This window comes from Lithobates pipiens, unplaced genomic scaffold (assembly GCF_037356315.1).
Source record: "Lithobates pipiens isolate NorthernLeopardFrog02 unplaced genomic scaffold, aLitPip1_a1.2 Scaffold_1, whole genome shotgun sequence".
NCBI classification, from domain to species: domain Eukaryota; kingdom Metazoa; phylum Chordata; class Amphibia; order Anura; family Ranidae; genus Lithobates; species Lithobates pipiens.
The window spans coordinates 106,130,505-106,155,788 of NW_027507685.1; the positions used below are offsets into that span (position 1 = coordinate 106,130,505).

At 45.6% G+C, this 25,284-nt stretch overlaps 1 protein-coding gene across 3 annotated transcripts in view; it reads left to right on the top strand.

The window, feature by feature from the left end:
* STRBP (spermatid perinuclear RNA binding protein) overlaps window positions 1-25,284 on the top strand; it is a 253,102-nt gene that overhangs the window by 19,641 nt on the left and 208,177 nt on the right. For 2 of the 3 annotated variants that reach the window (XM_077469441.1, XM_077469524.1), the window contains exon 2: window positions 14,955-15,028. The gene's annotated coding sequence lies outside the window, so the exon portion shown is untranslated. Of the gene's footprint in view, window positions 1-14,954; window positions 15,029-19,865; window positions 20,028-20,112; window positions 20,203-25,284 lie in introns of all 3 variants that reach the window. The other variant, XM_077469361.1, reaches the window with a different exon arrangement.

Here is a 25,284-nt window from a genome sequence, read left to right on the forward strand (position 1 = left end):
TGGACCCTATAGAGGTTACACAGGCAGTTTAACTCCTCCATAATGGCACATCAATACGTTGCCATTGCCAAAAGGTTTGCTGTGTCTCCCAACACAGGCTCAGGAGCATTGAGGAGATTCCAGGAGACAGGCAATTACTCTACAAGAGCTGGACAGGGCCGTAGAAGGTCCTAAACCCATCAGCAGGACCGGTATCTGCTCCTCTGTGCAAGGAGGAACAGGATGAGCACTGCTCTACAAAATGACCTCCAGCAGACTACTGGTAAGAATGTCTCTGACCAGGCAATCAAAAACAGACTTCGTTGGGGTGGTCTGAGGGCCCGATGTCCTCTAGTGGGCGTGGTGCTCACTGCCCGGCACCGTGAGCTTGGTTTGGCATTTGCCATTGAACACCAGAATTGGCAGGTCCACCACTGGTGCCCTATGCTTTTCACAGATGAGAGCAGGTTCACCCTGAGCACATTTGACAGACGTGAAAGGTTCTGTAGAAGCCATGGAGAACGTTATGCTGCCTGTAACATCGTTAAGCATGACTGGTTTGGTGGGTCAGTGATGGTCTGGGGAGGCATGTCCATGGAGGGACGCACAGACCTCTAGAGGCTAGACCAGTGTTTCTCAACTCCAGGCCTCAAAGCGCAGCAACAGGTCATGTTTTCCAGGGTTTGCATTATTTTGCACAGGTGATTGACCAGTTTCACTGCCTTAGTAATTACCACAGGCATTTCATCTGAGGGAAATCCTGAAAACATGATCTGTTGGGGCGCCTTGAGGACTGGAGTTGAGACCTTGGACCCATTTCAGACCCTACACTGGTACCGTGGGTCCTGGGTTCCTCCACGGGGCCTCCATGTGGTGAGAGTATGCATCCAGTTCCTGGAGGATGAAGGAATGGATGCCATTGAATGGTCCCAACACTCGCCTGACCTAAATCCAATAGAACATCTCGGGGACATTATGTTTCAGTCCATCCTGCCAGGTTGCACCTCAGTCTGTTCAGGAGCTCAGTGATGTCCTGGTCCAGATCTGGGAGGAAATATGCCAGGACACCATCCGTCCTCTCATTAGGAGCATGTCCCGACGACATCAGGCAGCATACAAGCGCATGAGGGGCCATCCAGACTACTGAGACCATTCTGAGTCGCTGCAATGAAATTTCAGCAAAATTTACTCCCCTGCTGTATCATTTTTTCACTTTGATTTTTGGGGTGTCTTTGAATTCCGCCCTCTGCAGGGTGATCATTTTCATTTCCATTAAACAATGTGGTATCCTTTCCTTCCTAATGGATTACCCAGTCCATACATTATAGATCCCAACCCATTACCCAGTCCATACCAGTATAGATCCCAACCCGTTACTCAGACCATACCAGTATAGATTCCAACTGTTACCCAGTCCATACCAGTATAGATCCCAACCCGTTGCCCAGTCCATACCACTATAGATCCCAACCCGTTGCCCAGTCCATACCACTATAAAATCCCAACCTGTTGCCCAGTCCATACCACTATAGATCCCAACCCGTTGCCCAGTCCATACCACTATAGATCCCAACCCGTTGCCCAGTCCATACCACTATAAATCCCAACCTGTTGCCCAGTCCATACCACTATAGATCCCAACCCGTTGCCCAGTCCATACCACTATAGATCCCAACCGTTGCCCAGTCCATACCACTATAGATATCCAGCATGAGTTTTTTTTCCCCCATTGAGATCTGATGTGTTTTCAAAATTTTCCTCCCTTTTTTTATTTTTTTTATTTTTTGACCAGTGTATATTACATAGGCTTTTTTCTATTTGCATCTGGTGATCCAACCAGAAGGTCTGGGGTGCTTAAAATGATCAGCTTTTATTCACGTAAAAACTTTATCTCAAGTGGGGAAAAACCCTGCTGTAATGGATTATAAAGTGTAAGCTGGAGTTTGGCTTCATTTTGTTATTGTATCTAAATCTGGTGTGAGGGAACCTTTTGAGATCTTTGATCTCCTCCTGGATTTTAGCAGAAATGGCTCCAAAATGCGGTCTGATAGAGTGGGATTAGAGGTGCGGTCAACATTTTGGTGGCCAATGGAGATATACATGAGCTGTGCCCTCATCACAAGAGATTTCATAGAACATTTGATGAGGAATTCTATAGATACGGAATGCTGGGAAAAAGCGGAGGAAACTGAAAGGCCTGGTTGTTCTTCAGTCCTCGATATGGAGGATTAGACCCCCCATTCACAATTCTTTAGCTCGAGAATCTTTATTTCAGACGTGCCTGAATTGTTTCAACTCACATTGGACTTGGCTGAAAATAACTGTTTCTTGAAAATTTGGATTATACTGGTATGTTAGCTTTGTGAATTGAGGCCGTTGTCTGCGAATGGAGAAAATGCAGGACGGTTATACTGCCTAGGAACGTTCTTCCTGCAAAGATAACAAGAGCACCACATTTGGTGCTGAAGAATGTGAGACTGGATGGTGGTGTATCTGCTAAAGACCTCTACAAATTACATTTTAAGTGTGTGTGTGTGTGTGTGTGTGTGTGTACCCCAATCAGCCATGACTATATGACCATACACCTAATTGAGTAGGTCTCGCCTTTGCCACCATCCTTGAGGCATGGACCCTACTAGACCTCTGAAGGTATGCTGTGCTATCTGGCATCCAACCCTCAGTAGCAGATCCTTTAACCTGTTCCTGACTGCTCTATAGCCAAAAGACAGCTACAGCGTAGTCTTCCAGTTCTTGGGGGGGGGGGGGGGGTTTATTGTTAAGCTGGAGATACATTATACAATTTTGGAATGGTGGAATTGTTGATGGTATTGCTATTGGTTGTGGTTGTGGTGATGGTGGTGGGGGTTGTGGTGATGGTGGTGATGGTGGTGTTGCTGATGGTATTGGTGGGGTTGTTGCTGATGGTATTGGTGGGGTTGTTGCTGATGGTATTGGTGGGGTTGTTGCTGATGGTATTGGTGGGGTTGTTGCTGATGGTATTGGTGGGGTTGTTGCTGATGGTATTGGTGTTTGTTGCTGATGGTATTGGTGGTGTTGTTGCTGATGGTATTGGTGGTGTTGTTGCTGATGGTATTGGTGGTGTTGTTGCTGATGGTATTGGTGGTGTTGTTGCTGATGGTATTGGTGGTGGTGTTGCTGATGGTATTGGTGGTGGTGTTGCTTTTGATGGTATTGGTGGTGGTATTTTTGCTGGTGATGTTGATGGTATTGTTGGTGGCAGGAGTGGGTGGTGGTATTGTTATGGGTGGTGGTGGTATTGTTATTGGTGGTAGTGTTGAGGGTCATGGTGATGGTATTTGTTTTTGGTAGTGTTGGGGCCATTGTTGGTGTTGGTTGGTGGTGGTATTGGTGGTGATGTTGATAGTGGTAGTGGCGGTATTGTTGTTGGGGGCATTATTGTTGGTGGTGTCGGTGGTAGGGGTGGGTGGCGGTTATGTTGATGGTATTGGTGGTGTTGGTGGAAGTGGTAGTGGTGGTATTGTTGGTGGCAGTGGTGGGGTTGATGGTGGTGGTATTGTTTTTGGTGGTGTTGGTTGTATTGGTAGTGGTGGTAGCACTGTTGTTTTTTGGTGATGTTACTAATAATAAAAAAGTTAAATTGCAGCCTCTTAAGATAAAGTTGAAACAAATCTTCATCATAGAACTTGAAAAATTATATAAAAAAAAATAACATCACTGATAACCCTTTATAATGGTCGGGGGCCCTAAATTTGGGTTCCTCAAGCAATAACAGGTTGCCCTCTATTGGGATTTTGTAGATCATCTTCTGGCTGTGGAGGAAGAGGCGTATGAAGATCAGTCACGTGCCTCCTGATCGATTAGTGAGACTTTTCTTATCTTGTGGTCTCCGTCCTCCTGAACCCACAATAACTGAGTACAAAGGATGAGGGCCTTTCCTACTATAAATAGATTTAATGCATTTAAAGGAATTTGCGTTTGTCACAATCTGTTAATGCCGCGTGGCTATTAATGTCTGCGAGGCCGGCTGCTCCTTTAATCTGAAGCGGGAACCAGGCGCTTTTTTTTTTTTTATTGCCGGTCCTTCCCAGTGCACTTTGGACGCTGGTTTGGGAGCCTGGCAGGAGCGGCTCATCGGGATCCACAGGAATATTGCTGGAGAGTGATGGGAGGAGTCCGTGTGATTTTTATAAATGTGCGAAATGTATTAAAACTGAAGTCTCCGCCGATTTCTTATTGATCCCTGATTCCAGTCTATACAGACGTATTTATTTCCCTGATATTACGCAATGATACAGGAGCCGTATAGAGGAAGTTGACGCAACCTGCTAAAGGTTGAAATGGAACTGAAGGTCACGTGACCTGATCGGAAGGCGCCTTAACCCTTTCACTGGCAGAGCCGTGATTGTGTTTCTTAAAAAAAATTTTTTTTTGCACGCGTTTAAAAATAAATATATATATTTTAGGCCTGAAGTTTACATAAAACCCCCAAAACATGATATATTTAATAAATATAATAATAATAAATAAAATGGCAGTAGTTCCATTCTTATTAATGCCATTTGATATTAAGACAGCAGTTTTTATTATTTTTATTTTTTAATTTTTTTTAGGTCAAATCTAAAAGATGAGGTTGCGCCAAGAAAATGGATACTAAACATGCCGAGTCTTGAACTGGCACCAAACTTCAGTGCCCTATGTTTTCTATAGGAGATGCTTTAAAGCCACTACAGGTCATCAGTTTAGAGTTGACTGCGAATGTTGGACCTAGAATTATTGCTTTTAGTTCTGGCATGTAAAAAAAGATATATATTTTTTTTAATTCTTTATTTTCCTTTTTTTTTTTTTTTTTTTTATATATATATACACTTTCTCTTTAACCACTTCAGCTCCAGAAGAATTGACTGCGCAAAGACCAGGCCCATTTTTTTTCGCTACACTTTAATTGACAATTGCATGGTTGTACCCAAAAAATTGATGTCCTTTTATTCTCCACAAATAGAGATTTCTTTTGGTTGTACTTAATCACCTCTGCGGTTTTTATTTTTTTGCACTATAAACAAAAAAGTGACAATTTTGAAAAAAGAAAACCACAATATTTTGTACCTTTTTTGCTGTAATAAATATCCCCCAATTTTTTTTTTTATAAAGTGTTTTTTTTTTCCCTAAAAAAAATAATATAAATATATATATTGCATATTTTTGGTAATAAAAATCGCAAAAGGCATATATTGATTGGTTTGCTCAAAAGTTATAGCGTCTACAAAATAGGGGATAGATTTATGGCATTTTTATTATACTCGTAATGGCTGCAATCTGCCATATTTATTTTTTATTTTTTTTCTTTAGACTGCGACATGGCGGACACGTGGGACACTTTTGACAAATTTTTGGGTCGATTGACAATTATATGGTGGCGATCAAGGGGTTTAACTGTGCTCCCTGTGTGTGTTCTAACTGTAGGGAGGAGGGGACTGACTATAGGAGATGAGAGATCGTCGCTCCCAGCTCATAGGAACTCACGATCTGTCTCTCCTCTCCTCACATACCTGGATTTGTGTGTAAACGCACGTCCCTGTTCTGGCCTCTCGTGCCGCGATCGCCCGTGGCTGGTGGTCATCGTGACCACGGGGTCACAAGCATCAGCACCGCGGCTGTGCAGCGGGTGCACGCACGCTTGCTATGCCTCTTAAAGGGACCGACGTACAGCTACGAGGGTTCACGGGATCCTGCCACAGTATGATGGTGGCTGGGCGCAAGTGGGTGCATATTTATTTATTTTTTGTTCACTTTTATTCTATTACGAGGATTGTAAACATCCCTTGTAATAGAAATGGTGCATGACAGGTCCTCTTTATGGAAATGGGGCGGGGTCTATTACCCCCCCCCCCCCCAATCTCTCCTCCAGGCTGGAAAGATCGAGAGCGAAAAAAATAAAACGGTCTCAGCCTCTCCAGCCAAATATCTCAGCATTGTTTTACGTCCGCCGGCCCGGACGTGACGTCATAGAGATGACTGGGGGACCATCTGGCCACTGGAAATCTTTATGCTCAACTTCCGGCGGCGAGCAATTCGTCCTCCGGCTTGCCGATCGCAGGGGCGAGCCGGGAAAAGCACCGGAGGAGGTGGGGGTTGACGGTGGGGGAGAGAATGTCCCCAATTTGAAATAACATGGCAAACGCTGCTAAACAATCCCGTTTTGGAATGGACGGTATTCCAAATGCAATGTGATTTCACCTCAATTTTCACATGACAGAATCTTTTGCGGGAAAGCGCGCCTTTAAAAAAAAAAAAAAAAAAAAAAAAGCTCAAAAAGGAGCAAGAGTGTTTATTTTTATTTTTTTAAATTTATTTTTTTTATATATTTTTTAAAACCCATTGTTTTTGGATCAGGTCCTACTACCGGAATAGAGGATTGATTGCTGCCTTTCTATGACTCTGCGGGTGTGGGGAAGGCATGCACATCGTTCTGCATTTTATCTTTTACAGTTGCAGTGTTTTTGCTGAATAACGCTCGTCCTTTCGGTTGCACTTTTTTGCCGAGAATTTGAGGAACTGTAGTCCCAGGATATGTTGCACCGTTGGAATTCCTCCTTTTTGTTTTATAATACGTAAGCATGTATTACAGTTCTGCTTTAATGCCAATCTTTGCTCTGCTTATTTGTGGTAATGCTTCGTGGTTTACGGTGCGGCGCTTGCAGGCTTTTAGGGTTTGAAGGAGGAGACCAATCCATTGTGAATCGCTCTTTTAGAGGGCAGTGCTCATGTAAATGAGCCCTTAGTAAATCGGACTTTGGGATAGCCATCTGCAGGATGTTAATGAGCACACGATCCACAATCTGAATGTTCACTTCGAGGCGTTACTAGAACCTTCAGGATGCTATGAAAGCCCCCCCCCCCCCCCCCCCCCCCCCCTTCTTAATATGCCATTTACCAGCCCCTTCTTTTTCTGAATGAATAGAGTCGGTGATTTGTACAGCTCACTACATTCATAACTCAGGCATAGTATACTGAGTTTACTAGGCTTCGGTTTGTGAATGAAGGAAAACCTCTGTACAGAGCTATGCCTGTCCATTCATTCTGTGCAGCTGAGGCTGCAGAGATGGAGATTGTGGGCTTTGTCCTCCATCTCCTTTCTCTGTGTCAAAGTTGAAAACATCAAGGGTTTGTTTAGACTCCTGATAACTCACCTAAGCCCTCCAATGGGGCTCCTAAAATATTGTAAAAAAATTATAAAAATAAAATTACTTACACCAGTGGCTGAACGTCGGGGCCCGGTCTCGAGTGCGACCTTTGTGACCCTGGTAGGTTTGCCACTGGTGTCGTAAAAAAATAATAAAAATAAAATGACTGACTCCAGTGGCGAACCTTCCAGGGTCACAGAGTCATGAAGACTCCTGGATGCGTGCCATCATTTTGGCCTCTTTTTTTCCCCTCTTCTGTCAAGCACACCCCACTCATTCCCTTTTATTGGCATGTCTTTGTGATCTGTAAAACAAACCTATATACTTACAATCAAGACAAAACCAAAGCCATATAACCCGACTTGTTCATTCCCCGACTTAGTTGGGGTGGGTCAGCCATGCCTCTTGACCATTGACCTCTGGGGACCCGTCTGCTGACCTTTTGGAGGAGGTCCCTATTCCTATCCCCTGAGTCCTAACCCCAACTGACCTTTGACCTATGAACTTGAACCCTAACTCTAAGTGCATCTCCACTTTGTGACACCCCCCACCCTATGTACACCTTGTGGTCTTCAAGTGGTTTACTCGAATTGTGACTGAAGATATCGTCCATAACCCCGGTACCATTTCTTTCTTCAGTCGGCCGACTTTCTCGCGAGTCATTGGAATGATTTCTGAAACCAGTCCAAATAATGTACCATCCCTCCCGCCACTCGTCCATTCGCCCGAGTAACAATCCAACGGTGCGGCCAGCTGCTCCCATAGGCGATCAAAGAGCCTTTCTCAACCTTTTCAACACAGAGGAACCCTTGAAATAGTTCTCTGGTGTCGGGGAACCCCTGCTAAAAATCGGAGATCTACAACTCATGATACATTAGTGTGTTGGTCAGTTTGAAGAAGGGTCCTTACACTTTTGGTCATTGGGAAGATTTACCCCCCTTACAGCTAGCTAAAAGATCAATGGTGTGAGTGGGAACTTATCTGAGAGGCAGAAATTGCCAATGCTGAAGGAAACCCCTAGCAACCTCTGGAGGAAACCCTAGGATTCCACGGAACCCTGGTTGAGAATCACTGCTCTCGGGCCTTGGAGCAATGTCATGACATCACTTCCGGTCCAAGCTAGTTAGTTTTCCACCACAACAAAGCCGTTTTGCTTTTAGGCCAAAAAGTTGAATTTTGGTCTCCTCTGACCAGAGCACCTTCTTCCACATGTTTGCTGTGTCCCTCACATGGCTTCTCACAAACTACAAACAGGACTTCTTATGACTTTCTTCCACCAATGTCTTTCTTCTTGTCACTCTTCTATAAAGGGCAGATTTGTGGAGTGCATGATATAATAGTTGTCCTGTGGACAGATTCTCCCACCTGAGCTGTGGATCTCTGCAGCTCCTCCAGAGTTACCATGGGCCTCTTGGCTCTTCTCTGATGAATGCTCTCCTTGCACGGCCGTTCAGTTTAGGTGGACGGCCATGTCTTGGTAGGTTTGCAGTTGTGCCATACTCTTCCCGTTTTCTGATGGATTGAACAGAGCTCCGTGAGATGTTCAAAGCTTGGTGAGATTTTTTTTTATTTTTTATAACCTAACCCTGCTTTATACTTCTCCACAACTTTATCCCTGACCTGTCCTGGTGTGTTCCCTGCCTTCATGATGCTCTTTTGTTCACTAAGGTTCTCTAACAAACCTCCTGAGGGCTTCACAGAACAGCTGTATTTATACTGAGATTAAATGACACACAGGTGGACTCTATTTACTAATTGGGTGACTTCTGAAGGCAATTGGTTCCTCTAGATTTTAGTTAGAAGTATCAGCGTAAAGGGGCTGAATACAAATGCCCCCCTCCAAACTTTTCCCATATTTATTTGTATCATTTTCCTTCCACTTGACAATTATGTGCCACTTTGTGTTGGTCTATCACATAAAATCCCAATAAAATTTGTTTTTTTGGTGGAAACATGACGAAATGTGGGGAATTCCAATGGAATTTCATTATTCTTATTATTATTAATAATAATAATGATTTATATAGCGCCAACAGTTTACGCAGCGCTTTACAATGTATAGGGGGGGACAACACAATTACAGTACAATACAAAAGGTACAGGAGGGCCCTGCTCGTAGAGCTTACATTCTAAAGGGAGGGGGTGGTTGTACAAAAGGTAATAGCTATATGATATGGTATGATATGGTAATGGCAATATGAATACTTTTTTCAGGCACTGTATGTATAGATGGCCTTTTCTTTTGTAGGGGATCCTGGGGCGGGAGGATCACTTTGATGGACTTCGTCTGTAATGAGTTTTTCTGTAGCTGCTGATTTTGTGGTCTATTTGTACAACCACCTAATACACCTGAAACAGCCATCACCGGATTCTCTGCTGCGGCGGTCACTTGCGTAACGTCGGCCTCTTCCTGAATGTTGCTGCTCGAGGAAGTGAACCGGCTCTCTAAACTAAACCCCACGTAGTTGCACTGCATTTGGCAACCATTCTCTTATTTTGTTTTGCAATTTGCAGATGGTCTGTTGAATATTTTTTGCATGTGTAATCGGCAGCACGCTGGTACTTCACTTAAAGGGAACCAGTGTGTGACAAAATATAGGAGCTGGCAATGCCGACGTGTGTGTGTGTGTGTGTTTTTTTTTTTTTTTTTTTTTTTTTTTTTTATAGGTGCAGGTTCCAGATGTGTCTCCTCCTCCTTATCATCTATGACCGTTAAAGCTGAACTAAACCCCATCGTTCAAGGCATTCTGTGAATGATAACTGTCACAGTTGCTTGTGCTGTCCACCAAACTGTCAAGCCATCAAATGGCTGGGGTCATACCTGATCACATGTGCAGCGCATGGCGACAGTAGATCAAACGGAGGCAGAGTTGGCAGGTTTTTAATTTTTTTTTATTTTTTTTTATGGATGTAAAGGATAGGAGAGTTTGCTTCCCCTTTAAGCTTTGGCTTAGCGTCGGCTCACACCATGAATCGTCGGGCGGAAAAAAAAATGCACAGTAACCGTATCGCATGGTGCTACTGGTCCAAATGCCAAAGCTGGAATTCTGCTCTTTAACCCCATTCCTGCCTGCGCTATAGCCTGATGACGGCTACAGCATGGGCTTACTGTTGACGTTCTCCCTTGATGGCACTGCCCGCGCATCCCCTGCGGCACACTCTGTGGTTGCGGAGTCCTTCAAACTCCGCTGATGACAGGTCGGGGTAAAGGGCTATTCAAAGCGGTCCTTTTACCACTGTTGCTGGAGACAGCTGATCAGACGTTAACACATGCCAGTTATCTGCTTTTCTTTCCTCATGCTGACAGCCTGAGGAGAGGAGAGCTGATAACCGGCTTGTGTTAAAGGGGAATCGGCATTGATTATCATTTCAGTATCAACAATGCCCATCAATGTCACCTACCAGTGCCTATCCATGCCGCCTCATCAATGCTGCCTATCGGTCCCATTTCGTCAGTGCCCACCAGTGCCGCATCATTAGTGCCACCTATAAGTGCCCCCCCGGTGCTGCCTCATCGATTGCCCCCCCCGGTGCTGCCTCATCGATTGCCCCCCCCGGTGCTGCCTCGTCGATTGCCCCCCCCGGTGCTGCCTCGTCGATTGGCCCCCCCCGGTGCTGCCTCGTCGATTGCCCCCCCCCGGTGCTGCCTCGTCGGTTGCCCCCCCCCCGGTGCTGCCTCGTCGGTTGCCCCCCCCCGGTGCTGCCTCGTCGGTTGCCCCCCCCCGGTGCTGCCTCGTCGGTTTGCCCCCCCCCGGTGCTGCCTCGTCGGTTGCCCCCCCCCGGTGCTGCCTCGTCGGTTGCCCCCCCCCGGTGCTGCCTCGTCGGTTGCCCCCCCCCGGTGCTGCCTCGTCGGTTGCCCCCCCCCGGTGCTGCCTCGTCGGTTGCCCCCCGGTGCTGCCGCATCGGTTCCCCCCCCCCCCCGGTGCTGCCGCATCGGTTCCCCCCCCCCCCGGTGCTGCCTCATCGGTTCCCCCCCCCCCCCCGGTGCTGCCTCATCGGTTCCCCCCCCCCCGGTGCTGCCTCATCGGTTCCCCCCCCCCCCCGGTGCTGCCTCATCGGTCCCCCCCCCGGTGCTGTGCTGCCTCATCGGTCCCCCCCCGGTGCTGCCTCATCGTTACCCCCCCCCCCCCCCCGGTGCTGCCTCATCGGTTCCCCCCCCCCCCCCCCGGTGCTGCCTCATCGGTCCCCCCCCCCCCCCGGTGCTGCCTCATCGGTCCCCCCCCCCCGGTGCTGCCTCATCGGTCCCCCCCCCCCGGTGCTGCCTCATCGGTCCCCCCCCCCCCGGTGCTGCCTCATCGGTCCCCCCCCCCCCCCCCCGGTGCTGCCTCATCGGTTCCCCCCCCCGGTGCTGCCTCATCGGTTCCCCCCCCCGGTGCTGCCTCATCGGTTCCCCCCCCCGGTGCTGCCTCATCGGTTCCCCCCCCCCCGGTGCTGCCTCATCGGTCCCCCCCCCCCCGGTGCTGTGCTGCCTCATCGGTCCCCCCCCCGGTGCTGCCTCATCGTTACCCCCCCCCGGTGCTGCCTCATCGGTTCCCCCCCCCCCCCCGGTGCTGCCTCATCGGTTCCCCCCCCCCCCGGTGCTGCCTCATCGGTTCCCCCCCCCCCGGTGCTGCCTCATCGGTTCCCCCCCCCCGGTGCTGCCTCATCGGTCCCCCCCCCCGGTGCTGTGCTGCCTCATCGGTCCCCCCCCCGGTGCTGCCTCATCGTTACCCCCCCCCCGGTGCTGCCTCATCGGTTCCCCCCCCCCCCCCGGTGCTGCCTCATCGGTCCCCCCCCCCCCGGTGCTGCCTCATCGGTCCCCCCCCCCCCCCGGTGCTGCCTCATCGGTCCCCCCCACCCGGTGCTGCCTCATCGGTCTCCCCCCCCCGGTGCTGCCTCATCGGTCCCCCCCCCCCGGTGCTGCCTCATCGGTCCCCCCCCCCCCGGTGCTGCCTCATCGGTCCCCCCCCCCCCGGTGCTGCCTCATCGGTCCCCCCCCCCCGGTGCTGCCTCATCGGTCCCCCCCCCCGGTGCTGCCTCATCGGTCCCCCCCCCCCCCCCGGTGCTGCCTCATCGGTCCCCCTCCCCCGGTGCTGCCTCATCTGTGCCCCCTATCACCGCCAATCAGTGCAGCCTCATCAGCGCACATCAGTGAAGGAGAAAAGGGACCTGTTTGCAAAATTTTATAACAAACTATGACAAATGGATTTTTTTTTCAAAATTTCGTTTTTTTTTATACTTGAGTACCACCAAATGAAAGCTCTATGGGGAATAAAATTTGAAAAATGTCATGTGGGTACAGTGTTGCATGACTGCGCAATTGTCAGTCAACGTGTGTGAGCGCTGAAAGCTGAAAATTGGCGCCTAGGCAGGAAGGATGTGGAAGTGCCTGGTAGGACACGAACGACTTTAGTCTTAAATCCTTATTTCGTAAGGACATTTGTACTCTCCCTGATACAGGAAATCTGCCTTTTTTTTTATTTTATTTTTTTATTAAAACCCAACTGCAAACTGCGTTCAGCTCAGCTGCGGACGATCGGCTGCTTTTGAGAACAAGATCTGCATACAAATGACTGTGAATCAATATTGGAACTTTATGTTCTTTTCACCATACAAAGTCTATAGCCTTCTTCCGATATGCTGTAGATTTGCTTTGTGTTGACTCGGTTGTTGTGGTTTCATTATCATCATAGCTGTGTTTTGTTACATATATTGAAGCCACTCCGTGACACACACAGAGAAAAGTATTTGTACCTTGCCTGTGGCGATGGTTCTTCTTGTGTTTATTATTTTGCATGCAGAAGACTTATCCGGTTGCTACGTACAAAATTGGAGCTTTTCTTTTGTAGTTTTTAAAAACAGTGGTTCCCCAAAGAACATGGTCAGCCATTGAACGCTTTTGTCGTTTTTACTTTTATTACTATTGTTGTCTTTCCAGGAACCACTGAGCGCAGCAGGGACGTGAAAGTCTTGGATTTTTCATCCACACAGGACCACTGGCACTTAGGGAAAGGGCACATACAAAGCAAATGATTTTGGTATCGGTCACCACACGGGAACTCTGTTGTAACACTGCAAGGCGTCACTCCCCACTGCCAACGGGATGGTGGAGATCGGTAGAATAATGGAAAGGGTGCACAGTGTTCAACTTTGTTTTTTTGTTTCTCTCTGTAGGGGACATTTTTTGCACCCTTTTTTTGTGTATTTTTATTCTTTTTTGTCACTTCATTTGCCATAATGTCCCTGCTGCAAACCATGGGATATGTTTGGAGGCATTCTCTGCTTTGTAAAAAAAAAACACTTGGATATAATGGTGGATATATAATAATGGTTATGGTGTTGCTGTTGGCAGGTATTGCCCTTCACCTGCCCACAAAAGAACCTCCTAAACCTGGGGTCCCTATTCTCTTCAGCAGGAGAATACTGCTAACCAGTCTCCCAAGGGGTTGTCTCCAATCAGTTTTTCTTGCTCAAGCTACTGGTCATTATTGCCTCTTTCTACATCATGGTGTTAGTAGTGCGGAGGCCTTGCATCTGGCTGGAAGAAGCCTTATTTAGGCAACTGGAAATGATCATGGTTTAGAAACAGTGGGTGGGGTTTCAAGCTCCTCTCTAGTAGCGGATAGCCAGTTTGCCAGTCTCCAATGGGTTGGCGTTCAATGGGTTTGTCTACTCAAGCTACTGGTCCTGTAGCTTTTTTCAACGTCATGGTGTGGGCAGTGCAGAGGTCTGAGATATGGCTGCAACTGGTTTTATTTGGGCACTTGTAATGGGGCATGGCATATCGACAGTGTGTGGGGTCTCCATCTTTTCTCTAGTAGAGGGACCAGCTTATCAGTCTCCAATGGGTCGTCTCCAATTAGTTAATTCTACTCATGCTACTGGTCTGTACCATGGTGTGAACAGTGCAGAGTCTTGGGCTCTGGATGAAACTGGTCCTCTTTATCCAACTGGAAAGGAGAATGGTATAGCAATAGAGAGTTGCTGGGGGGTCTCCAGCTGCTCCTGTAGTAGGAATAGCCAGCTTGCCAGTCTCCAATGGGTTGACACCTATCAGTTTCTCCTAATTAAGCTACTGGTGGTCTGTATCTCTTTTTTGCATCATGTGCAAACAATGCAGACGTTTGGGATCTGGCTGAAACTGTCCTTCGTTATCCAACTGGAAAGGAGCATGGCTTAGCAACAGGGAGTGGGTTGGGGGGGGGGGGGGGTCTCCAGGTACGCCCAGTCTCCAGTGGGTTGGCTGCAGTCAGTTTCCCAGGTTAAACTGGTTAATTCCTGTGCCGCCATCGCAGTAGCTGTACAAAAGGTGGCAATTTGTGGGTGCTACCGGTAACGGTGCAAGTGATGCCCAACATCATCCATCCTGAAGAAGACCAGCCAATAGACAGAGGGCCAGTAGAAAAGGCTCCATTCTATCCTGAAGAAGACCAGCCAATAGATGGAGGGCCGGTTAACGAGGGGTCCATTCTATCCTAAAGAGGACCAGCCAATAGACGGAGGGCCGGTAGATAGGGGTCCATTCCAGACTGTGGACTGCAAGGTGTTCCCTGAGCAGAAATATGTCATAGATAACATAATATGGTAGAGATAAAACTCATGTGGGTGCATACATGGTGTGACTCTTTAAGATTGATTGGATTGCAGCAATGAGCCAAGAACTTGTTAGATGGACTGGTGTCTTTATTCAACCTTACTATGAAACTTGCGTCCATAAATATAGTTCACACAGTGTCGTATATGCGTTCTGGTATAGACTGTGAATACAAATGATGATCTAATTTTGGAATATTTCTCTGTATTTATGATGCTTTTTCTTTTTCTTTTCTATAGTGAAATCTGATATGGCCAATACGCAGTAATTTCATGGATGAATTACAATTTTTTTGAACGAAATAATCTTCCTGGTAAGTGTCATTTTTTACTATATATTTTTTGCACTGTTTGTATTTGTTTTTTTTTTTTTTTTGTTTTTTTATTCGAAGTCCACTTCTTTTTTACGTGGATCTATTTATTTATATTTTTTAAATGAAAAAAAAGTACTCCATAACACTCTTATACACCAATATGAGCTTTGTATGAACAGCAAGAACAAGCACAGCAGTAATAGTCTGCTTAAGACCAATTTCAGCTAGAGCAGTTAAATTTTTCCTAAAAATAGTTAAGATTTAGCTTTTTTTTTTTTTTTTTTTTTTTTTTTTTAACATAGTGTATTAAAATGCAATCTTGTCCCTCTAACCACTTCAATACCGGGAGGATTCTGACACTTCTTACATACGTGTAAAAATCGACTTTGTTTTTCTAGATAATTACATAGAACCCCCCCCCCCCCCAAATATATATATATATATATATATATATATATATATATATATATTTATATAATTATATCCTTACCGTCTTTGAATCATTGGGTGTGAATCTCCTAGAACCCCTACTCCCTTATTGGCTCAAATGTAGGGCTTGGCGCTGGGTTTACAGGGTGGAGGGGGGGAGATGGGATGAGGGTCCTGGGGGGGGGGGGTGTGTGTGTGTTTGTTTGTTTTTTGTGTGAATGGGAGAGGGAATTGGGTCAGGAGTTTATGCCCTCCCCAGGTTCAGAGATTTTTTCTTTTAAACTTGCCCATTCCTCTTCGGTCAGCTCTCAAACCCAAGAATCCTCCATATAAATTTATCTCCAGATGGTATAGAACCCCATATCGATTAGTACAAATGTTTCCCGACAGGGGATGATAGGTGTTGGAGGGATTTGCGGTCAGCGAGGCACGTTTCTTCACCTTTTTGATGGACCTCCCACCTCGGAGGACCTTTTTTTTGGAGGCCAAAACAACCCTATGACCCAGAGAGTGCTCCCAATTACACTTTCTTTTCCATGGAGTGGCATCCTCCCTAAAGCCTCCAATCGGATTTTCGGCAGGGGATTGTGTGATGACAGATGGCCTAAAATCCGACTGTTCGTATGCTCCTTGAGACAATTGTTGGCCAACTTTCCAAAGTTGGATGGCAGGCTAGTAAATTTTCAGCGAACAGCGGTCTGTCAGATTTTCCTATCGTCTGTACACAAGTCCAAAGTACAAACACGCATGCTCTTAATCAACGCCCACCAAACACGACTCCACTTTGTTAGTGTTTGTTGGCCGCCAATTGTGTACCTGTTGTATGCAAGACAAGTTCGGGGCACACGTCCTTCGGAGGGTTGCACCTCATTTGCTTAATGCCGCTAAATCCTTGCTTTCCCCCCTCCCAGGTTTTGGAAACAATCCACCCGTCCCTCCCTTCTAGATTGGAAGGAGGAGGTGGATGCTACTATGGAGGCACAACGCTGGGACCAGTATGACAAATTCATGGATGTTTGGTCCGGTTGGATGTATTATTTCCTAGAGCAGGGATATGCAATTGGCAGATCTCCAGCTGTTGCAAAACTACAACTCCCATCATGCCTTTGCCTCTGGGTGTCATGCTTGTGGCTGTCAGTCTTGCTATGCCTCATGGGACTTGTAGTTCTGCAACAGCAGGAGGCCAGCTAATTGCATATCCCTGCCCTAGAGATTCCCACAGATTAGGCCTTGTACCCGTAAAAACTCTATCATTAGAATGCTCTACACTGCGCTTCGCCCCCCCCACCACACCCCACACTATTGGTTGTGGGATATCCACCCCACTTTCTATTTTTGTTCTTGTTGTTTCTTTTATATTTTGTTTTATGTCTTTTTTATGGCTCTTTGCTGTTCTGCAGAGCATGAGGTTTATTCAATGGAGCACTGATACCGTGCAAGTCCTGCTTCCTTTTTGGGTATATTCAGATATATGGACGTTGATGAAACGCGTGTATTGTTTGTGCAGCATTTTTTCAAACGCAATTTTGTGGGGGGTGAATACACTTTAATGAATTTCAGTAAACAAAACCATGATATAATACCATTTTTTTTTTTTTTTTTAACAAAATGATAAAAGATGATGTTGCGGCGAGTAAATGGATACCCAATATGTCGCACTTTAAAACTGTTCACGCTCATGGGCTGGCAAAAAAAAAACGGTACTTAAAGTAAAAAAAAAAAAAAAATCTCCATAGGCGATGCTTTCATTTTATTTATTTTTTTCCATGTTACCGGTTTAGAGTTACAGAGGAGGTCTAGCGCTAGAATTTATTGCTGATGGCAATACCCCACATGTGGGGTTTGAATACCATTTACATATGTGGGTGTGACTTGCATGTGTGATCGCTTCTGTGAGCGAGTATGGGGGCTCTTCATTCTATTTTTTTTTTTTTATATATATATTTTTTTTTATGTATTTATTTTTTACACTGTCCCTTTTATTTTTGATCACTTCTATTCCTATTACAAGGAATGTAAACATAGAAATACGGATGACAGGTCCTCTTTATGGTGAGATCCGGGGTCAAAAAGATGCCAGATCTTTCCTTTTTACCTTTTAAAGTAAAAATGCCCAAAAAAGTTTTTTTCTTTTGCTTTTAAAAAGGTAAAAAGGAAAGATTTGGCTTTTTTTTTTTTTTTTTACCCCAGATTTCTTCATAAAGAGTACCTCTCATCCGTATTTCTATTACAAGGGAGGTTTCCATTCCTTGTAATAGTAATAAAAGTGATAAAAAATAAGGGGACAGTGTAAAAAAAAAAAATATTTCTTTTGGCCCGAGAACCGGAAATTATGTCGGATGTCGCTCCGGTCCTCCAGGGGCATAGAGACGAGTGGCCTAACTCTACTTCCTGCCCAGCAGATGGCCGCATCAGATCGCTCCCAGGCTTTACCAATGGGGATCAGGTAAGCCCGGGGGTGACTGGAAATTGGCAGGAGGAGGGGGCAAACCCCTCCCGCCACCTCTTCTAAAAGTGATCCGGAGGCGATTTCCATTCGGAGATGTCATTTATTTATTTATTTTGGAGGACCGGAGCGACATCTCACGTCTGACGTCACTTCCGGTTCTTGGGCCAAAATAATTTTTTTTACTGTATTAATTGTTCCCAGTGGTTCTGTATGAAATGTAATGCCAGAAAAATAACAGAGCGTTCGTTATTTATTTGAATTTTTTTAACATTTTCAGCTGACGTAGTCACACATCGCCTTTATTTTATTCCCCGTGTTATCAGCTTTACACATTGTCACGTCGCTCGATTCACACTCCCCCACAATATTCCTGTTGGTTTATAATAATACTCCTCCCCGCAAAATCCTTTCATTGCTTTCATCCTGAGGCTTGAATCTGTGAGTAAATGGATGGCTTGATGTGTGAATTATATTGATTTTCAAGTTTTAGGCACTTGTGAAAAATTGCTATAAATTAGAAATGCTTTGAAAAATAATGGCATGGTGTTTTTTTATTTATTTTTTTAATTTATGAAACTTCCTAGAAAGTGCAGTAAACAGAATGAGACATCGATGAAATCTGATATTTTGTTGTGATCGTCGTATGTTCTTTACAAAGCTGTATTTCTTTTGGGTACACTTGCATTCAATTTCTGAGGGTACTTGGTTGGTAAGTTGTACTAATGTAGACCCTTTTTATTTTTTTATTTTTTGTCGTCCTTTCTTACCGTTGCCCCAAGTAATCACACACTGGTTTAACGCTTATGAGATCAGGGATTGATGGGAGCCATATCATCTAGAGTCCCAGGGTGGCGGATGGAGCCCTTTGCTTGCCTTTATCTGTCCACTGGGGCACTATACCTCCCACCGACCCCAATTAAGAGGGCACTTTTCCTCCAACTGACTCCAATGATGGGGCACTCTTCATCCAACTGACACCAATGGCAAATCCTGGTGTAATGCAATTATTGTGGGGCCCCCATTATTATTATTATTATTATTATTATTATTATTATTATTAGTACTTTCAATAAAAGGGGGGGGTGGGATGAGGGCACAATACTGGGATCAGGGCAGCACAGTACACGTTAAAAACAGTACAGTAAAAAAACGTGATTGTCCCAGTAAATCCAGGACCAGTGGCAAATCTGGTGTAATGCAATTATTGTGGGACCCCCATTATTATTATTATTTTCAATAAAGGGGGGGGGGGGGCTGTGATGAGGGCACAATACTGGGATAAGGACAGCACAGTACACGTTCCAGGATGCTGCCTGGGACATGGTCATTCTGGGACAACTTAATAAAAAAAGTGACTCTCCCGGCAAATCTGGTGTAATGCAATTATTGTGGGGCCCCTATTATTATTATTAGTACTTTCAATAAAAGGGGGGGGTGTGATGAGGGCACAGTACTGGGATCAGGACAGAACAGTACAGGTTCCGGGATGCTGCCTGGGACATGGTCATTCTGGCACAACTTGGTAAAAAAACGTGATGGTCCCGGCAAATCTGGGACAGTTGGCAAATCTGGTGTAATGCAATTATTGTGGGGCCCCCATTATTATTAGTACTTTCAATAAAAGGCGGGGGGGGGGTTTGTGATGAGGGCACAATACTGGGATCAGCACAGTAACATGTTCTGGGATGCTTTCTGGGACAACTTGGTAAAAAAAAACATGACTGTCCCGGTAAATCTGGGACAGTTGCCAAATCTGGTGTAATGCAATTATCGTGGGGCCCCTGGGCAGTCCATGCATTAAGCTGGCCCTGCCCATAGGAGACAGAACAATAATAAAAAAAAAGATAATTTGATACAATGAAGTAAAAATAAAAAGAAAGCAATCAAGGTTTCTGATTATATATTTGTAAAATGAAAATAAACTTCTCCAGCCATCTTCCATTTTCTGGCACCTTCTAGACATTAGCTCGGTTGCCAGTCCCTGTTTTTGGAACCCTCGGGAATCGGTAGCTGTTCTCGTATTCTATTCTGAAACGTGAATACACTTTATGGTCGGGCACGCTGCTTGGAAAATGACAGACACTTAAACCGGATTTCCGTTGCTTGGAAGCTTTGATACAAGTAAGATAAATATCCTGTCCTGCGTTTTTTTTTCTCCGTCCCAGTTTCTTCTTTCATTACATCCATTTGTTCAATTTTTATAAAGATTCCAAAAGATTCTCCGGAGAGAAGCGTCTATATGTTTTGGAGGAGAATACCTCAATCACCCCCCCCCTTACATGCCGGAAGAATTCAGGTTTTTCCTTTTTTTCCTTTTTAACTTAAACCTGTTTTTAGATGTCAATTGTTAATGCAGCAATAAGAGTTTCTATAAAGAAGTCATCTAAGTGCACGAGGCTTAATATTTAATACGCTAAAAGCATAGATTTAGTGCATCGGCCAGCCTGGATTTGCAACATTTAGTAGTTTGCTTTTATCAAATACCGTTCAGTGCAACTTCCCTAACTGGAAATTTGTATGGTATGTCCCAAGACAAAGGATTTGTTAAATGCAATAGACGGCATTAGGCGGCCCTTTGAAGGTCTGGTTTGGCGTATGCCGTTCAGTGTGTTATTTATTTATTTAAGGTGGATCCCCAGTATAGCATTTTATACAAGGTTTCACTGGGCCAGCTTGGCCCGATGTAAGTATGTATGGGCCATACCTGTGGGATCCTTCTAGGACAGAGGTCTTTCCCCCATGGCCCTTAAGTGCAGCTCACATCAACAAAGGTTAAAATTAAAATTAAGGTTAAAATTAAAATTCTGAGACAGCAGACACACAGCAGGATATAGTCAGACTGTAGGCGCGCTACGGGAGACGGTCGGAGACTGCAGGCGTGCTACGGGAGACGGTCGGAGACTGCAGGCGTGCTACGGGAGACGGTCGGAGACTGCAGGCGTGCTACGGGAGACGGTCGGAGACTGCAGGCGTGCTACGGGAGACGGTCGGAGACTGCAGGCGTGCTACGGGAGACGGTCGGAGACGGCAGGCGTGCTACGGGAGACGGTCGGAGACGGCAGGCGTGCTACGGGAGACGGTCGGAGACGGCAGGCGTGCTACGGGAGACGGTCGGAGACGGCAGGCGTGCTACGGGAGACGGTCGGAGACGGCAGGCACACTATGGAAGACGGTCGGAGCTGCACAAAAAATACCAAAGGGCCACAGGTTGAGCATGAAAGCCAGCACGAGTGCCCCCTAGAGCAAGTGGCTTGCTATGTTGGTACTCAGCAGGGGGGAGGAGCCAGTGGGGGACCTGAGAAGAGGAGGATCGGGGCCGCTCTGTGCAAAACCATTACACAGAGCAGCTAAGTATCACTTAGTATCACAAAAAATGCCTTTTAGAATAACTAACTTTATTACAACTAAAATGTAATCAACTGTTAAAGTTTCCCTTGAGACACAATTTTATTTCTTATTACTTTTTTTTTTTTTCTTTATTCTTTTCTTATTTTATTTATTTATTTTTTTCTGATGCCTGGATACACCAGCCTATTAAGGGGCAAATAAAGATCGATAGCAGGTCTGCCGCAGAGCATTGTAGGAGTTGGGGGGGGGGGCTCTAATAATTGCGCAGTGTTTGTGATACTTTGATACCCAGGCCGCTTTTAAACATTTTAAGAAATAACAGCATTTATGTGTAGCCTGCACCATGGAAGCATCAGGGAATTCGCACCTCCACGTGCCCAGGATGTACGTAGCACCCCCCGTCCCCCTGTACACATAAGTGTCAAAATGACAGCCGAGATTTGCTGTGTAAACACAGCTGCTTCTGTCCCAAAAAATTGACCTTCTGACACGGTGTTTATAAACACTGTGTGAGATATAGAAGAGGTACAATGCGACGTTGTTTGTTCTGCATTTACTCTGTACACCAGGTATTCCAGGGGCAGAGGGATGGCTGGGATCAGGGACAGGGGGGTGGCTGGGATCAGGGGCAGGTGGGTGGATGGTGTGATGAGGGGTGCTTGTATCAGGGGCAGAGGGTGATGGCTGGGATCAGGGGCAGAGGGTGATGGCTGGGATCAGGGGCAGACGGATGGCTGGGATCAGGGGCAGAGGGGTGATGGTAGTGGTGGGATGGGATCAGTGGCGCTGGCACTCAGCAGCTCACTTAATTTCCCTTCACCAGCCCTAATTAACACCTTTTTCCCCCTTCTCCCATTGGCTATTATTTCCCTGCTGATTTTGTCTTTGTTTCTATTTTTCAAACTTAGAGGGTTCACAGGGTATGATAGCTGAAGCAGTGTAAATGCACATAAGCCATCATTTATTAGGTGACGCCTTCCCCTGTTCTAGAAGAAAATATACAAACATCTTCTCTTTTTTTTTTTTTTTTTCACCATGCAAATGCTAATTTAATTAATAGTCACCTCTATGGTTTAACCAGAGCCAACTGTTTCTAATGATTTCCTATAGAGACCTGCAGAGGTCCTTTGCCTAAATCTATATGTGCTGAACATGCAACAAACTCCTTTATTTACAGTTACCCTTGACATTAAGAGGCTGAGGCTTGACTGCCTCCATGTATCGAGTGTCCTGATACAAGAAGGTATTTTTATATACAGACTTACAAAAACGTTACAACTTGTATTTAGCTTATGTAATATAAAGTAAAAAAAATTTTTTTTTAGATTTAAGTATAAAAAGCATTCTGGAACATGGACCTAACCAAAATGGCCACTCTACATCAATTCAAAAAGCTAGTGTTCTACCTATCCCCATGGCCTAGATTTCTCCCCATGTCCATGGCCTAGGCATTGTTCCATGGCATCTCTCCCGTGTCCATGGCGGCCTGGGCGCCTCCCCAGGTTCCATGGCGGCCTGGGCGCCTCCCCAGGTTCCATGGCGGCCTGGGCGCCTCCCCCATGGCCTATCCATACAGACCATTGGTTAGCCCAATGGTTAGTGCAACCGCCGCAAGCATTATGATGGCTATTTACTCTGGGGCTGTGTATTGTGTTGTATGTTGTGGTGTATGTTATATGAACCTCTACACCGACAGCTTAGGGCTGCCATGTGTAGCAGGGGCCGAGGAGGTGGCCTGGAAATTTGGAGTTAGATCACCTTTTCATTATAAGTGAAATTAGTAACTTAATTTTTTAAGTGGCGGTAAACCCTTCCATATACCCAGTGAAGTGACTGGCTTCGGGTAATATCAGGGCTGCTGTTAGAAATCAAGGGGCCCCATTCAACCTACCTGACAAGACTCCCTGCCATGCAGCCGGAGGGAGGAAGAGGAGGAGAAGCCAGAAGCGCTGCAGGGGGACCTGGAAGAGGAGCAATAAGGCGGTACACTTGTCCCCTTCTCTTTGACAGTTGCCTGCCCCCCCTTTTGAACTGATGGGGCTGGGGCCCGGTACAGGAGGGCCGGCTGTACTGCCTTAGCTGCCCTGGATGATGCACAACGATTAAACAAATCCTACAACATAAGTCGTACCGGTTTAGCAGCAGCTCTCTGTCCTCTGCAGCCTTCTAGAACATGCAAATCAAAAGGCTATTTCGTAGCTCCAGAAGGCAGGGGCAGTGATCTGATTTCACACACTACACATGATGGAGAGGAGAGCTCAGTGTAAATTGAGATCTGAGTGGAGGAAAAGGACACACCTCCCTTTACACAGCCTCTTTGGGAAACCTGCATAGCTGAGGCTGTCTATCTTCTGTGTGCTGGAGGTGGAAGGTAGGGGTTTGGGGACATCTCTCAGGATTGCTTGGTGTCGAATTAGATTGTTAGAAGTGACTCATGCAGATAGAGAGGAGGGATCAGAGAAGAACCACACTAGGTGCTCTGGATTGAGTCAAGTGCACACCATAGAGGGATATGCTTTGTTCATTTTTTTTTTTTTTTTTTTTTTTTTTTTAGAGGTTTACAATAACTTTAACCACTTCCCGCCCGCCGGCCATCAAACGACAGCTGTGTGGCGCGGCTCTCGTTCTGCGTGGACTTCATGCTACGGCCCTCCAGAAGGACTGTTCTCTTGCATGCCCCCTTATCGGTGCTCATCAGTGAATGAGAAAACGTACTTATTTACAAAATGTTATAACGGAAACAAAAGAAAAACTTATTTTTTTCCCAAAATTTTAGTTTTTTTTTATTTTTTCATTTGTTTAGCAAAAAATAAAAACCGCAGAGGTAGTCGAATACCACCAAAAGAAAGCTCTATTTGTGGGAACAAAACAATAAAAATTTCATTTGGCTACAGTGTGGTACAACCGCGCAATTGTCATTTAAACAGCGACAGCACTGAAAGCTGAAAAATTTGGCCTGGGCAGGAAGGGGGTGCAAGTATATGGAAGTAGTTAAAGTACACCCACTGCACTGATGCATGTGTGTGCTACACTGGCAGGAATTGGTTAATTGCTGACACAAAAATAACAACAGGATATATAGCTGTATAAATCCCAAATAAGGCACAGGCTGAATCTAGTTCTATCTAATTAAAATGACGAGTTGGTAACCCTCGTTTTTTTTTTTTTTTTTTTTAAATAAAGTTCCCTGCTAGAGACAGGCGATGCCGAGAACTGTCCAGTCGCTGGCGGTTATCGGCAACAGGTATATATGAATAAAGCACCCGTGTGCTATTCGGAGGGAAAATGACTTCCTCTTTCCCAATAATTGTCCTATTTAAGGGGAAGAAAAAGGGGTAATTGATGTCAGCAAAGTTCATCTCCATGTTTGAGGCTGTTGAGTACTTTTTGACAGATTCTATAACTCCTTTGTCTCTTTAGTTACCTTTATAACTGAGGTTGCATTATCCTTTTTTTTTTTTTTTTTTTTTTTTTTTTTTTTTATAATTCATTCATTTTATAGAGCAGGAAATATTGTTTCCTTTTAGTGGGGCACTTTTCTATTCCAGACAAGTTTTTATTAGTCCGAGGCGGCTCTGAATTCCATTGTGGAACAGCTTTACTTGTCACACAAGTCCGCTTATTATTCTCTAAATGGATTCCACTGTAGGGACATCTCTACCCAGGATCGGGGAATTTTTGCATACATTTGTTACTTGTAATACCAAAGGCTACAGCAAAGGCTCACAGTTGGCGTAAGTAATTTCTGCAGTAGCCATACACTGGGAGAGTTGAAATACCCCCCCCCCTCCCCCTTCCAATAAGACTTAAAGAGGAACTCCAGCCTTCCCTTTGGTCTTGTATGGGTGTACCGGCTCCTCTCCTGTACTGAAATTTCTTATTTGAAATTGAAATCTGAAATTTCTGATTTCACTGCACACTGTGAGCTTCTCACATTGTGCATTAGAATCTGCGGCAAGTCAGAGCCCCACCCCTGTTTTCTTGTTTTGGAGGACATCCAGCATCATCTACTATGGGCGCTAAACCTGTG